The 14,307-nt window shown below is 41.0% G+C and overlaps 1 pseudogene; it reads left to right on the top strand.

Annotated features, from left to right (window-relative positions):
• Nucleotides 1-12,402: 12,402 nt before the first annotated feature.
• LOC139005176 (elongation factor 1-alpha 1 pseudogene) lies at nucleotides 12,403-13,926 on the top strand (annotated as a pseudogene).
• Nucleotides 13,927-14,307: the final 381 nt, after the last annotated feature.

Genomic DNA, 14,307 nt, shown 5'->3' with positions numbered 1-14,307 from the left:
GTCCGCCTAGCACAGGCCCAGGGACCCTGTTTCTCAGGGCAGGAGGCAGCACCAAGCACCAGTGACTTGACTGTGTTTCTTATCACCTGCGCCTGAGATCCTGATTTCCTGTGCATTCATACTAAGAGCCAGTGAATCCAATTCCTGGTGCAAGGTCACACAGGGACCCTGATTCTCAAGGTGAGGTCGCGCGAAGCAACAGAGACTCTGATACTGGACTCTTGGGGAACTCTGACTCCTGGCGCAAGCTAGGGGGCTCTGCTCTAGTTTTCAACACACTCCAGGGGGGCCTCTATTTTAGCACAGTGCAGGCAGGGTCCCTAATTCTAAGGGCACGTGCGAGGCCACATTGAGTGTTGGCAACACTGACACAGAGCGAGCCTGGTTCCCACCAACCAACAACAACCACACATCTTAGTGTCAGAGCTCTTCAGTGACACTAGGGTGGTGGGAGCCTCCCACTGCACACGGCCTAGGCCCACGCAACTCGACCTTTGAACCATCAGGAGATAATCAGAATGAAGAGAAGACACAACACCCAGAGGAAAGACAATGAGGAATCACCAAGAAAGGAAATTAATGAAGTTGAAGCGTGCAACATGACAGAAAAAGAATTCAGAATAAGGGTTGTACAATTCATTCACCGGATGGATGAGAAAATCAACAACCTATGCAAGAATCAAGAAGAAATGAAAAGTGATATAGCTACAATCAAAAACACCATGGAAAGTTTCAACAGCAGACTAGAAGAAGCAGAAGACCGAATTAGTGAGTTAGAAGATAAGGCAGAGAAACAAGCTCAATCTGAACAGCAACTGGAGAAAAAAATTAAAAAACAGGAGGAGAGCCTAAGGGAGCTTCGGGACAACATGAAACGAAGTAACATACACATAATAGGGCTGCAAGAAGGACAAGAAGAGCAGCAAGGATTAGATCATCTATTTGAAGAAATAATGACAGAAAACTTCCCAGATATGGGGAAGAAAAAAGTTACACAAGTACAGAGAGTCCCAGGCAAGATGAACCCCAAAAGACCAACACCAAGACACGTCATAATAACGATGGCAAATGTACAAGACAAAGAGAGAATCTTAAAGGCTGCAAGAGAGAAACAGAGAGTTACCTACAAAGGATCCCCCATCAGATTATCAAATGATTTCTCAACAGAAACACATCAGGCCAGAAAAGAATGGACGGAAATTTACAAAGTGATGCAAAGCAAAGGACTGAATCCAAGAATACTCTATCCAGCAAGGCTATCATTCAAAATTGAAGGGGAAATAAGAAGCTTCACAGACAAAAAAAGGCTAAGGGAGTTCATCACCACCAAGCCAGCAATGCAAAAAATGCTAAAGGGACTGGTGTAAAAAGAAGAAATAAAAAACCCAGAAAGAAAGCAGCCACAAAAAAATAGAAATGGCTACAAACAAGTACCTTTCAATAATAACTTTAAATGTAAATGGACTAAATGGTCCAATCAAAAGACATCGAGTGGCTGAATGGATAAAAAAACATGACCCATACATTTGCTGTCTACAAGAGACCCACCTCATTAGAAGGGACTCACACAGACTGAAAGTGAAGGGATGGAAAAATATCTTTCAGGCAAATGGAAATGAAAAAAAAGCTGGGGTAGCAATACTTATATCCGACAAAATAGACCTCAAAGTGAAGGCCATAACAAGAGATAAGGAAGGCCACTTCATAATACTAAAGGGATCAATACAACAAGAGGATATAACCCTGATAAACATATATGCACCCAATGCAGGAGCACCGACATACATAAGAAAACTCCTGGAAGATATCAGGGGAGAGATGGACAACAATACAATCATAGTAGGGGACTTTAATACACCACTGACATCACTGGATAAATCCGCTAGACAAAAACTCAGCAAAGAAACAGCAATCCTAAATGACTCACTAGATCAGGTGGACTTAATTGACATCTTCAGAACACTTCACCCCAAAGCCATGGAATATACATTCCTCTCAGGTGCTCATGGGACATATTCAAAAATAGACCACATATTGGGTCACAAGCAAAGTCTCCACAAATTCAAGAAGATTGAAATCATAAAAAGCATCTTCTCAGACCACGATGGAATAATGTTAGAAATAAACTACAATAAAAACAACCCAAAATACTCAAACACTTGGAAGCTGAATAGCATGTTATTAAATATTGATTGGGTTACCAATGACATCAAAGAAGAAATTAAAAACATCCTGGACACTAATGACAATGAAAACACAACAATCCAAAACCTATGGGACACAATGAAAGCAGTCCTGAGAGGGAAGTTTATAGCCCTACAGGCCTATCTCAAAAAACAAGAAAAAATGGTAGTTAATCATCTAACTCTACAACTCAAAGAATTAGAAAGAGAGCAACAAGAAAACCCCAGAGTGAGCAGAAGGAAGGCGATAATAAAGATTAGAGCAGAAATCAATGAAATAGAGACCAAAAAAACAATACAGAAAATCAATGAAACCAAGAGCTGGTTCTTTGAAAGGATAAACAAGATTGACAAACCCCTAGCCAGGCTCACCAAGAAGCAAAGAGAGAGGTCCCAAATAAACCAAATCAGAAATGATAGAGGCGAAATAACAACAGACCCCACAGAAATACAAATGATTGTTAAACAATACTACAGGCAACTCTACTCCAACAAACTAGACAACCTGGAGGAAATGGACAAATTCCTAGAAAAATACAACATTCCAAAACTCAATCAGGAAGAATCTAAAAATCTCAATAGGCCAATAACTATGGAAGAAATTGAAGCAGTTATCAAAAAGTTTCCAGCAAACAAAAGCCCAGGACCAGACAGCTTCTCAGGGGAGTTTTACCAAACTTTCAAGGAAGAACTAAAACCTATCCTCCTCAGATTACTACAAAAAGTTCAAGAGGATGGAACACTTCCAAACACATTCTATGAAGCTAGCATCACCCTAATACCAAAACCAGGTAAAGACAACACAATGAAAGAGAATTACAGGCCAATATCCCTCATGAACATAGATGCCAAAATCCTCAACAAAATCTTAGCAAATCGGATCCAGCAGTACATCAGAAGGATCATACACCATGACCAAGTAGGATTTATCCCAGGGATGCAAGGATGGTACAACATCCGTAAATCAATAAACGTAATACATCACATAAACAAATTGAAAGAAAAAAACCACATGGTCATATCAATTGATGCAGAAAAAGCATTTGACAAAATCCAACACCCATTTTTGATAAAAACTCTCAGCAAAGTGGGAATAGAAGGATCATACCTCAACATAATAAAAGCCATATATGACAGGCCCACAGCCAACATCATACTCAATGGTCAAAAACTAACACCATTTCCCCTAAGAACAGGAACAAGACAGGGATGCCCACTCTCACCACTCCTGTTCAACATAGTCCTGGAAGTATTAGCCATTGCAATTAGACAAGAAGAAGAAATAAAAGGCCTCCAAATTGGAAAAGAGGAAGTAAAACTGTCCTTATTTGCAGATGACATGATATTATACATACAAAACCCCAGAGACTCCATCAAAAAACTACTAGACTTAATACATGAATTTGGCAATGTAGCAGGATACAAAATTAACCCCAAGAAATCCGAGGCATTTCTATACACCAATAGTGAACTTTCAGAAAGAGAGATTATAAAAACAATCCCATTTACCATCGCACCAAAAAAATTAAGCTACCTAGGAATAAACTTAACTAAAGAGGTAAAAGACCTCTACTCAGAAAACTACAGGACATTGAAAAAAGAGATAGAGGAAGACATAAAGAGATGGAAGAACATACCATGTTCTTGGATTGGTAGAATCAACATCATTAAAATGTCCATACTACCCAAAGCAATCTATAAATTCAATGCACTTCCCATTAAAATACCAATGGCCTTCTTCAAAGATCTAGAACGAACTCTCCAAAAATTCATCTGGAATAAAAAAAGACCCCGAATAGCTGCAGCGATCCTGAGAAAAAACAAAGTAGGTGGGATCTCAATGCCAGATATCAAGCTGTATTACAAAGCCACTGTTCTCAAAACTGCCTGGTACTGGCACAAGAACTGACATATAGATCAGTGGAATAGAATAGAGAGTCCAGAAATTAGCCCGAACCAATATGCTCAATTAATTTTTGACAAAGGAGGCATGAACATACAATGGAGCCAAGATAGTCTCTTCAATAAATGGTGTTGGGAAAATTGGACAGATATATGCAAGAAAATGAAACTAGACCACCAACTTACACCATACACAAGAATAAACTCAAAATGGATAAAGGACTTAAATGTACGACAGGAAACCATAAAAATTCTAGAAGAATACAAAGGCAACAAAATCTCAGACATATGCCAAAGCAATTTCTTCACTGATACAGCTCCTAGGGCAGTTGAAACTAAAGAGAAAATGAACAAATGGGACTACATCAAAATAAAAAGCTTCTGCACAGCAAAAGAAACCATCAACAAAACAACAAGAAAACCCACTGCATGGGAAAACATATTTGCCAACGTCATATCTGATAAGGGCCTAATCTCCAAAATTTATAGGGAACTCATACAACTTAACAAAAAGAAGATAAACAATCCAATCAAAAAATGGGCAAAGGATCTAAATAGACACCTTTCAAAAGAGGACATTCAGAAAGCCAAGAGACATATGAAAACGTGCTCAAAGTCACTAATCATCCGAGAGATGCAAATCAAAACAACAATGAGGTACCATCTCACACCTGTCAGAATGGCCATCATCAACAAATCAACAAACGACAAGTGCTGGAGAGGATGTGGAGAAAAAGGAACACTTGTGCACTGCTGGTGGGAATGCAGACTGGTGCAGCCACTATGGAAGACAGTATGGAGTTTCCTCAAAAAATTGGAAATGGAACTCCCATTTGACCCTGTGATCCCACTTCTAGGACTATATCCCAAGAAACCAGAAACACCAATCAGAAAGGATATATGCACCCCTATGTTCATAGCAGCACAATTCACCATAGCTAAGATCTGGAAACAGCCTAAGTGCCCATCAGTAGATGAATGGATTAGAAAACTGTGGTACATCTACACGATGGAATACTATGCTGCTCTAAAAAAGAAGGAACTCTTACCATTTGCAACAGCATGGATGGAACTGGAGAGCATTATGCTAAGTGAAACAAGCCAGTCAATGAAGGAAAAATACCACTTGATCTCACCCATTCATGGATAATAAAGACCATTACAAAATTTTGAACAATAATAGATACAGAGGCAGGGCTGCCTCAAACTGATTGTCAAACTGCAGTGGGAAGGCCAGGGAGGGTAGGGGAACAGGAGGGAGGGGAGTAAGAGATCAACCGAAGGACTTGTATGCATCCTTATAGGCATAACTAATGGACATAAGACACTTGGGGGTAAGGGAGGGCAGGGGTTTATCAAGGGCGGGGCGGGGGGGAAGGACACTTATGAAATACCCTTTGTAATACTTTTAGGGAAAAATTTAAAAAAAAAAGAAATTTTTGATATTTGCAACTATAGTAAAAATAAATAAATAAATAAATAAATAAATAAATAAATAAATAAAAATAAAATAAAACATTCAACCAATTAAAAAATAAATAAATAAAAGAAGGATATCTTACCCTTTGAGACAGCATGGAGGGACCTGGAGAGTATTATGCTAAGTGAAATAAGTCAGTCAGAGAAAGGCAAGTATCACATGATCTCACTCATATGTGGAATCTAATGAACAAAATAAACTGATGAACAGAGTGGATCCAGAGACGTGGAAGCATGGAACAGAGTGTGGAATCTTAGAGGAAGGAGGGGGCGGGTGAGTGGGTAGGAGGTAATCAACCAAAGACCTTGTATACATATATGCATAACCCATGATGCAGACAGTGTGGTGGTGAAGGCCTGGGGTGGGATGTGGGATTGTGCTGGCAGGGTCAGTGGGGGAAAATTGGGGACATATGTAATACTTTCAACAATAAAGATTTTTTAAAAAAGAAAATAACAGAAAAGAAAAAAAACATCAAGGTGAGCTCAACTGGCATGGCTCAGTGCTTGAGTGTGGACAATGAATTAGGAGGTCCTGGTTCAATTCCCAGTCAGAGCACATGATCATGTTGTGGGCTTGATCCCCAGCAGGGGGCGTGCAAGAGGCAGCCAATCAATGATTCTCTATCATCATCATTGATGTTTGTTTCTTTTGTTGTTGTTGTTGTAATTTCAGAGAGGGAGGGAGAGGGAGAGGGAGAGAAACATCAATGATGAGAGAGAATCATTGATCGGCTGCGTCCTGCACGCCCCCTACTGGGAATCAAATCAGAAACTTGGGCATGCGCCTTGACAGGGAATCAAACTGTGATCTCCTGGCTCATAGATCCGCGTTCAACCACTGAGCCACACAGTTTGGGCTCCAAGTTAAATTTTTCAAATCTAAAAAGAGAGAGGGTCTGGGAGACATATTACTTCCATTAGGAAACCATAAGGAGGATAATAACAATATAAAATCATTTAATGTACATTCAACCAATAAAAATTAGGTGATATAGGAACAAGCTTTGAGCAGCATCAATTTGTGAGCATGCAGGCCTTTTTGAAGTCTTGGGATAGCTGTCTGCCTCCATGGTCAGTGACTTCTCATCTTTGAAAAATCTTTGATCTCCATTGTAGGTGGAGGGTAGTGTCAGAGTCAGGCGCTGATGTCCATTTGCAGTTAGGCACCTGATAAAGCAAGGTCCCTTTTAACACTGTTGGAGAGAGTCTTTAATTAATTGTCTTTCTCAGTGGACCAAAATCTCCTGGTTGTAAGTTGTGGTCTTTGAAGTCTTTGTCTGCTGGGAGTATTGTGAAATGAATATTACTAATTTATCAGTCCCTATAACCTAGTTAATGAGTAATCTATAACAATAAAAGCATAATATGCTAATTAGACTGGACAGCCAAACGACCTTCCAGACGTCCTTCCGGATGACCTTCCGGACGAAGCTAGGGCTGCGAGGGCTGAGTCCCTTGCATGAATTTCATGCATCGGGCCTCTAGTTGATAATAATGCAAAATGTCTGCTTTTATTTTTCCTTATATTTGGAAAACAAAAGATGTAACATATTTGTAAATGCATCAGAGTATAACAATGACTATCTATGAATGACAAAACTTAAAGTGGCATGGTTATAGATTTGATTATAATGCAATTGATAAAAAAGAACTTTACTTTTTTGTAAGATATAACATTCTAAGACAATTTTTGGTAAATAATAATCACTGTAAAATGACATAGATTCAATACACAATTTCAACATATAAATAAAAAATGATATGTAAGATTTTTAAAATGCTGTACATAGCTTATTGGAAGTGTGTACTGAACATTGGAAATAATTCATATACTCCCAATGTGTGGGCCACAAATATTTGGAGTATCACTGTCAGATGCCCCCACAAGGAACCATCACTCTTGGCTTGCCCAGTATCACTGATAAAACACCTGTTAACCCTGAGAGTTTCTTGTTTGAACTTGGCTTTGAATCTTTATAAGTTCCTTCCTAGGGCAGTTTGAAATCTTTAGAACATCAATTTTAATAAAAGACATATGTACACAAATAGAACAGTTATTATTATTAATTTTATTTTTTATAGATATTTTTAATTGATTTAAGAGAGGAAGGAAGTGAGAGAGAGATAGAAACATCAGTAATGAAAGAAACATTGATCAGCTGCCCTCTGCATGCCCCCTACTGGGGATTGAGCCTGAAACCCTGGCATGTATCCTGACCAGGAATTGAACTGGGAATCGAACCTCCTGGTTCATGGATCAACACTCAATGACTGAGCCACATTGGCTGGACTAGCATCATCATTATTATTATTATTATTTAATCCTCACCTGAGGATATTTTTCTATTGATTTTTAGAAAGTGTAAGGCAGGGAGGAAGGGGAGAGAGAGACAGAAACACTGATGTGAGAGAGACACATTGATTGGTTGCCTCCTGCCCCAACCGGGGCCAGAGATTGAACCTGCAACCTAGTACATACCCTTGATCTGGAATCAAACCCAGGATACTTTGGTCCACAGGCTGACTCTCTAACTACTGAGCAACTGGCCAGGACTATTATTTTTATACTAGGGGCCCAGCATGCAAAATCGCACAAAACCAGGACCCAGAGTCCCACAGCTCAGTGAGACCCAGAATGAGTCCCGCAGCTGCCGCCCTGGCGGGACCCAAAACCCACCTGCTACTCCAGTCAACTCCTCCAGAGTCAAGTCCCTGCCCACTCGTGCGCACCTCGCTGCGCACACAGCCCCGCCCGCCCTGCGCACTCAGCCTCCTGCTGATCGGTCATCACAGTGTGATGGCATGATGACCACGGGCTTTTTATATAATAGATTTTTTATTTGGCAAACCTTCCCATGTAATTTCAAGCATATTAAGTAAGGAGATAGGAGAGGAAATATAGAAGGGGAAAGAATGGGATGTAGGCATTTATTAGCTTCAGAATATTTCAGAGACAGTCTCTAAAATTTCTTATTAAAATCTTTTAAATATATTTTTATTGATTTCAGAGAGTAAGGGAGAGGGAGAGAGAGATAGAAACATCAATGATGAGAGAGAATCATTGCTCGGCTGCCTCCTGCACGCCCCCTACTGGGGATCGAGCCCACAACCCGGGCATGTGCCCTTAACCAGAATCAAACACAGGACCCTTCAGTCCACAGGCTGACACTCTATCCACTGAGCCAAACCAGCGAGGACTAAATTTTTTTCTTATAAATTTTTTAAAAAAATTTACCTGTGCCTCTCCTTAGAAGCTTCTAATTTTCAAATCAAGGTATGCTTCCCATTCATTTATCTAGTTTAATTTTAGACATTTTTCTAATGTTTGCATTCAAAAAATCAATTTAGACACCCAAAGACAGCATTTTGCCATTTTAACACTCCGGTGTGGAGTGAATTTCCCGCCAAAATATAAGATGGCGCGGGCAATTATTTAGGTTTCCCGCGCAAAATCAGGGATTTTTATGATACCTATTACCCCAATGGGTATGAAACGGTTCGCATACGCAGGTAGGTATCTTTGTGAACGGCAAACAAACAAATATTTGGTAATACGCAGTTACAATCGGCCCGAGTTTACACGTTTCCCGCACTCCACCGCAAATCTATATGAACCGAGTTAAGACGGCTCCCGCGGAGTACGTGCAATTCACGCGAGCCGACTTAACTCGTTTCCCCCACTCCAAGTGTTAAGCTGATATTTTCTAGTTACCAGTAAATCTTCCCATTTCTGAATAAGTAAAGGCTTCCTCTCAGGAATATTAATCAGGGCTTGGGTCTGGGAATTCCCAGCCTTGGAGACACAAATTCCCATGTTAATTTAAGTGTTTTGTTTTGTTTTTTTTAATATCTGCAGAGCCTGAGCAAATTTTCTAGGGGTGTTATGTAGTGGGTTGAAGTGTGCTGCTTATGCATTGATCTCCAGGAGACTCTCACTCCTCAAGTCACATTCAACCCTCTTACATGCCTCAATTTCTCTCCCGGCTGTCTAAAACAACTGGAAGGGCCAGGCCTGTGTGGCTCAGTGGTTGAGCATCAACCTATGAACCACGAGGTCATGGTTTGATTCCCGGTCAGGGCACATGTTCGGGTTTCAGGCTCAGTTCCCAGTGTGAGGTGTGCAGGCGGCAGCCGATCAATGATTTTCTTTCATCACTGATGTTTCTGTCTCTCTCTCCCTCTCCCTTCCTCTCTGAAATCAATAGAAATATATTAAATAAATAAATAAAACAACCAGAGGGGGCTCTGGGTGCTGGCTGGCCAAACCTTATGGGCACTCCACCGGAAGAGCCAGTAAGTTTAATATAGTTGAGTTGAAATTTCCCTACAGGGCTCCTACATATGTGAGAAATGACCTCTGACCCTTCCACAAAGAATCTTAGTAGCGTAAGAACACCGGGCCTTCAGGCTGGAGGGAGGACATGCCCCTTTATTTTCGGAGCTGAATAAGTTCAGAACTCATATTTATACAACGAAGGTTTTTTGCTGACTCTCAGAAAGCAATTCTAATTGAAAAGCCAGATTTAGCCTGGCTGGCGTGCTCAGTGGTTGAGCATCGACCTATGAACCAGGAGGTCATGGTTCGAGGTCATAGTTCAATTTCCAGTCATGCTCAGGTTGCAGGCTTGATCCCCAGTGTAGGGCATGCAGGAGGCAGCCAATCAATGATTTTCTCTCATCATTGATGTTTCTCTCTTTCTCTCTCACCCTTCCTTTCTGAAAATATATATAAAGCCAGAGTTAAAAACCAGCCATCCATTTTTCCTCCTTTCTCACCTTAGTCTGGGTTCTGTCAACCCTTAACCTTAGTTCCACATTGAAGATTTAAAAATGCAGCTCAAACAAAGTCAGACCCTCTACCACAAGCAGAAAAGGTCCTGGATCCAAGAGACAACCCATTCAAGTTGACCCAATAGGTGGGGAACCAGCAGGCTCAATGGGCCCTTTGCTGGATCCTAACACCATGACCTCCTGGTTCATAGGTCTGGATCCACAGGGTAGTCCTGGGTAAGCTTCTTTGGAATCCTGCTGCACTACACCAAGTAAATATCAATGTAAGAAACATTCAAACCTGTGAAGAATTTTTGTGAGTTTAATTGAATCAAACTGTCGACAATTGCCAGGAAGCAAAATTTCAATGGATTGACATAATGCTTCAAAGAATGGCAGTTTTGTACCTTATTTTATTTTTATATATTTTTTAACCCTCACTTGGGGTTATTTTTCCATTGATTTTTAGAGAAAGTGGAAGAGAGAAGGAAAGACAGAGAGAAATATCAGTGTGAGAGGAACACATCAATTGGTTGCCTACTGCATGTGCCCTGAGCAAGACCCAGGCCGGGGAGGAGCCTGCAACTGAGGTACGTGCCCTTGACCAGAATTGAACCCGGGACACTTTGGTCCATAGGCTGATGTTCTATCCATTGAGCCAAACCAGCTAGGGGCTGCACCTTATTTTATACCAGTGGTTCTCAATCTTCTGGCCCTTTAAATACAGTTCCTCATGTTGTGACCCAACCATAAAACTATTTTCGTTGCTACTTCATAACTGTAATGTTGCTACTGTTATGAATCGTAATGTAAATATCTGATATGCAGGATGGTCTTAGGCGACCCCTGTGAAAGGGTCATTCGACCGCCAAAGGGGTCGCAACCCACAGGCTGAGAACCGCTGTTTTATACATTACAATCAAAAGAGGAGATGTATGTGAGTTATATGAAATCTATTGGTGATAGGTTAGGGAAGCAGGAGAAGACAAAGCAGGAAAACATCTGGGATTGGATACAAAGTAATATGATAGACACATACTTCTTAACAGTCAACCATTAACTCAATAATAATGAGGGAATTTGTAGTCTCCACAGCAGTGCCTATACTTTGAGGAGTCCAGAAAAAGAAAAATTACTTTGACATCCAAAGATATGTTATTATAGATACAAAAAGACAATAGACAGGCTCAGTTAGGGTAAAGAGTGACCTTTGTCAGGGAAGATGCCAGCCTAGAACATGACTACCCACCATAAATTGCTTTTAGTTTTAAAAATTTTAATTTCAGACCATCCTTTGTGGTTACTTTAGGTCTCTGAGTTTGCAAGGCCACCATGCAGGCCTTCCCTGAGCTAGTCAGGTTAGCATGTGGCCCCTTTTCACCCACATATTTTTGCTCAAAATTTCAAACTGAAATCTCATTCGGTATCCAAATCTAACAACCAATTTCTGGGACATATAAGGGGCCAAGGAAACTTGCTAAATGACACATTAAGTGGAGCTGCACTTAACAATGTCCAGATGGTGAGAAACTCTACAGGACACACAACCTGCTTGATTCATCAAAAAACTTGCAAAGGCCTGACCAGTGTGGCTCAGTGGTTGAGCGTTGACCCAGAAACCAAGAGATCATCAGTATGATTCCCAGTCAGGGGCACATGCCCAGGTTGTGGGCTTGATCCCCAATATGGGGCGTGCAGGAGGCAGCTGGTTGGATGATTCTCTCTTATCATGGATGTTTCTATCCCTCTCCCTCTCCCTTCCTCTTTCTCTCTAAAAATCAATAAAAACATATTAATAAAAAGTGTAGGTGTAATAATGGTATTATGGTTATATTTTAAATTTTTAAAATTGATGAGAGAGAGAGAGAGAGAGAGAGAGAAGAGAAAGACAGCAACCTTGGCTTATCAGGGCGACACTCTAATCAACTGAGCTACCCAGCCAGAGTTGTGGTTATATTTTTAAAAAATCTTTTAGAAATACTTTACAAAATGTATGGATTAAATGATGTTACTTCTGGGATTTGCTTCAAAACCATCTGGTATGGCTTTTTCACAATGGGTTTGCCGCCAGAACACAGGTGTCATGAAAACCACCATTAACTCAAACCCAAGATGGGAAAGGAAAAGACTCACATCAACATCGTCGTCATTGGACACGTAGATTTCGGGAAGTCTACCACTACTGGCCATCTGTTCTACAAATGTGGGGGCATCGACAAAAGAACCATCGAGAAATTTGAGAAGGAGGCTGCTGAGATGAGGAAGTATGCCTGGGTCTTGGATACACTGAAAGCTGAATGGGAGCAAAGTATCACCATTGACATCTCCCAGTGGAAATTTGAGACCAGCAAGTATTATGTGACCTTCATTGATGCCACAGGGCACAGAGACTTCATCAAAAAATGATTACAGTCACATCTGAGGCTGACTGTGCTGTCCTGATTGTTGTTGCTGGTGTTGGTGAATTTGAAGCAGGTATCTCCAAGAATGGACAGGTATCTTCTTCTGGCCTACACACTGGGTGTGAAACAGCTGATTGTTGGTGTTAACAAAATGGATTCCACTGAGCCACCTTACAGCCAGAAAAGATATGAGGAAATTGTTAAATAAGTCAGCACCTACATTAAGAAAATTGGCTACAACCCTGACACAGTAGCATTTGTGCCAATTTCTGGTTGGAATAGTGACAACATGCTGGAACTAAGTGCTAATATGCCTTGGTTCAAGGGATGGAAGGTCACCCCTAAAGATGGCAATGCCAGTGGAACCACACTGCTTGAAGCTCTGGATTGCATCCTGCCACCAACTCGTCCAATTGACAAGCCCCTGCGTCTGCCCCTCCAGGATGTCTATAGAATTGGTGGTATTGGTACTGTCCCTGTGGGCTGAGTGGAGACTGGTGTTCTCAAGCTCAGCATGGTGGTTACCTTTGCTCCAGTCAACGTTACAACTGAAGTAAAGTCTGTTGAAATGCACCAGGAAGCTTTGAGTGAAGCTCTTCCTGGGGACCATGTGGGCTTCAACGCCAAGAACCTGTCTGTCAAAGATGTTCACCGTGGCAGTGTGGCTGGTGACAGCAAAAATGACCCACCAGGGTAAGTAGCTGGCTTCACAACTCAGGTAATTATCCTGAACCACCCAGGCCAGATCAGTGCTGAATATGCACCTGTGCTGGATTGTCACACAGCTCACATTGCTTGCAGATTTGCTGACCTGAAGAAGAAGATTGGCCGTCATTCTGGGAAAAAGCTGGAAGATGGCCCTAAGTTTTTGAAATCTGGTGATGCCACCATCGTTGATATGATTCCTGGAAAGGCCATGTGTGTTGAGAGCTTCTCTAACTACCCTCCTCTGGGCCGTTCTGCTGTTCGTGACATGAGACAGACAGTTGCTGTGGGTGTCATCAAAGCCGTGGACAAAAAGGCAACTGGATCTGGCAAAGTCACCAAGTCTGCCCAGAAAGCTCAGAAGGCTAAATGAACATTATCCCCAACACCTGCCACCCCAGTCTTAATCAGTGGTGGAAGAACGGCCTCAGAACTGTGCGTCTCAATTGGCCATTTAAGTTTAATAGTAAAAGACTGGTTAATGATTATAATGCATCGGAAAACCTTCAGAAGGAAAGGAGGATGTTCTATGGGCCATTTGTTTCTTTTGTGTGCGTGGCATTTTTAAGTTATTAGTTTTTAAAATCAGTACTTTTTAATGGAAACAATAGGACCAAAAATCTGTCAAAATTTTGAGACCCATTAAAATAACAAAGTTTAATGAGAAAAAAAACAACAAGCAAAAACCATCTGGTATGGAAGACTTGGTGGGGCATAAACAGAACAAGACATGCTCGCATTTGATCACTATTGAGGCTCGATGTGATCCTGGAGTACTATCTCTCTACTTTTGCGTATATTTGAAAATTTACCAGATAAATTTCCAGATAAAAACTTTCAGAAAATCAGTATTTAAGTATTAC

The sequence above is a fragment of the Myotis yumanensis genome, unplaced genomic scaffold (genome assembly GCF_028538775.1).
Source record: "Myotis yumanensis isolate MYYU_CA2020_CCGP unplaced genomic scaffold, mMyoYum1.0.hap1 SCAF_3, whole genome shotgun sequence".
Taxonomy (NCBI): Eukaryota; Metazoa; Chordata; class Mammalia; order Chiroptera; family Vespertilionidae; genus Myotis; species Myotis yumanensis.
The sequence above is the reverse complement of the archived record's forward strand: the minus strand, read 5'-3'. Positions and strand labels throughout refer to the sequence as shown.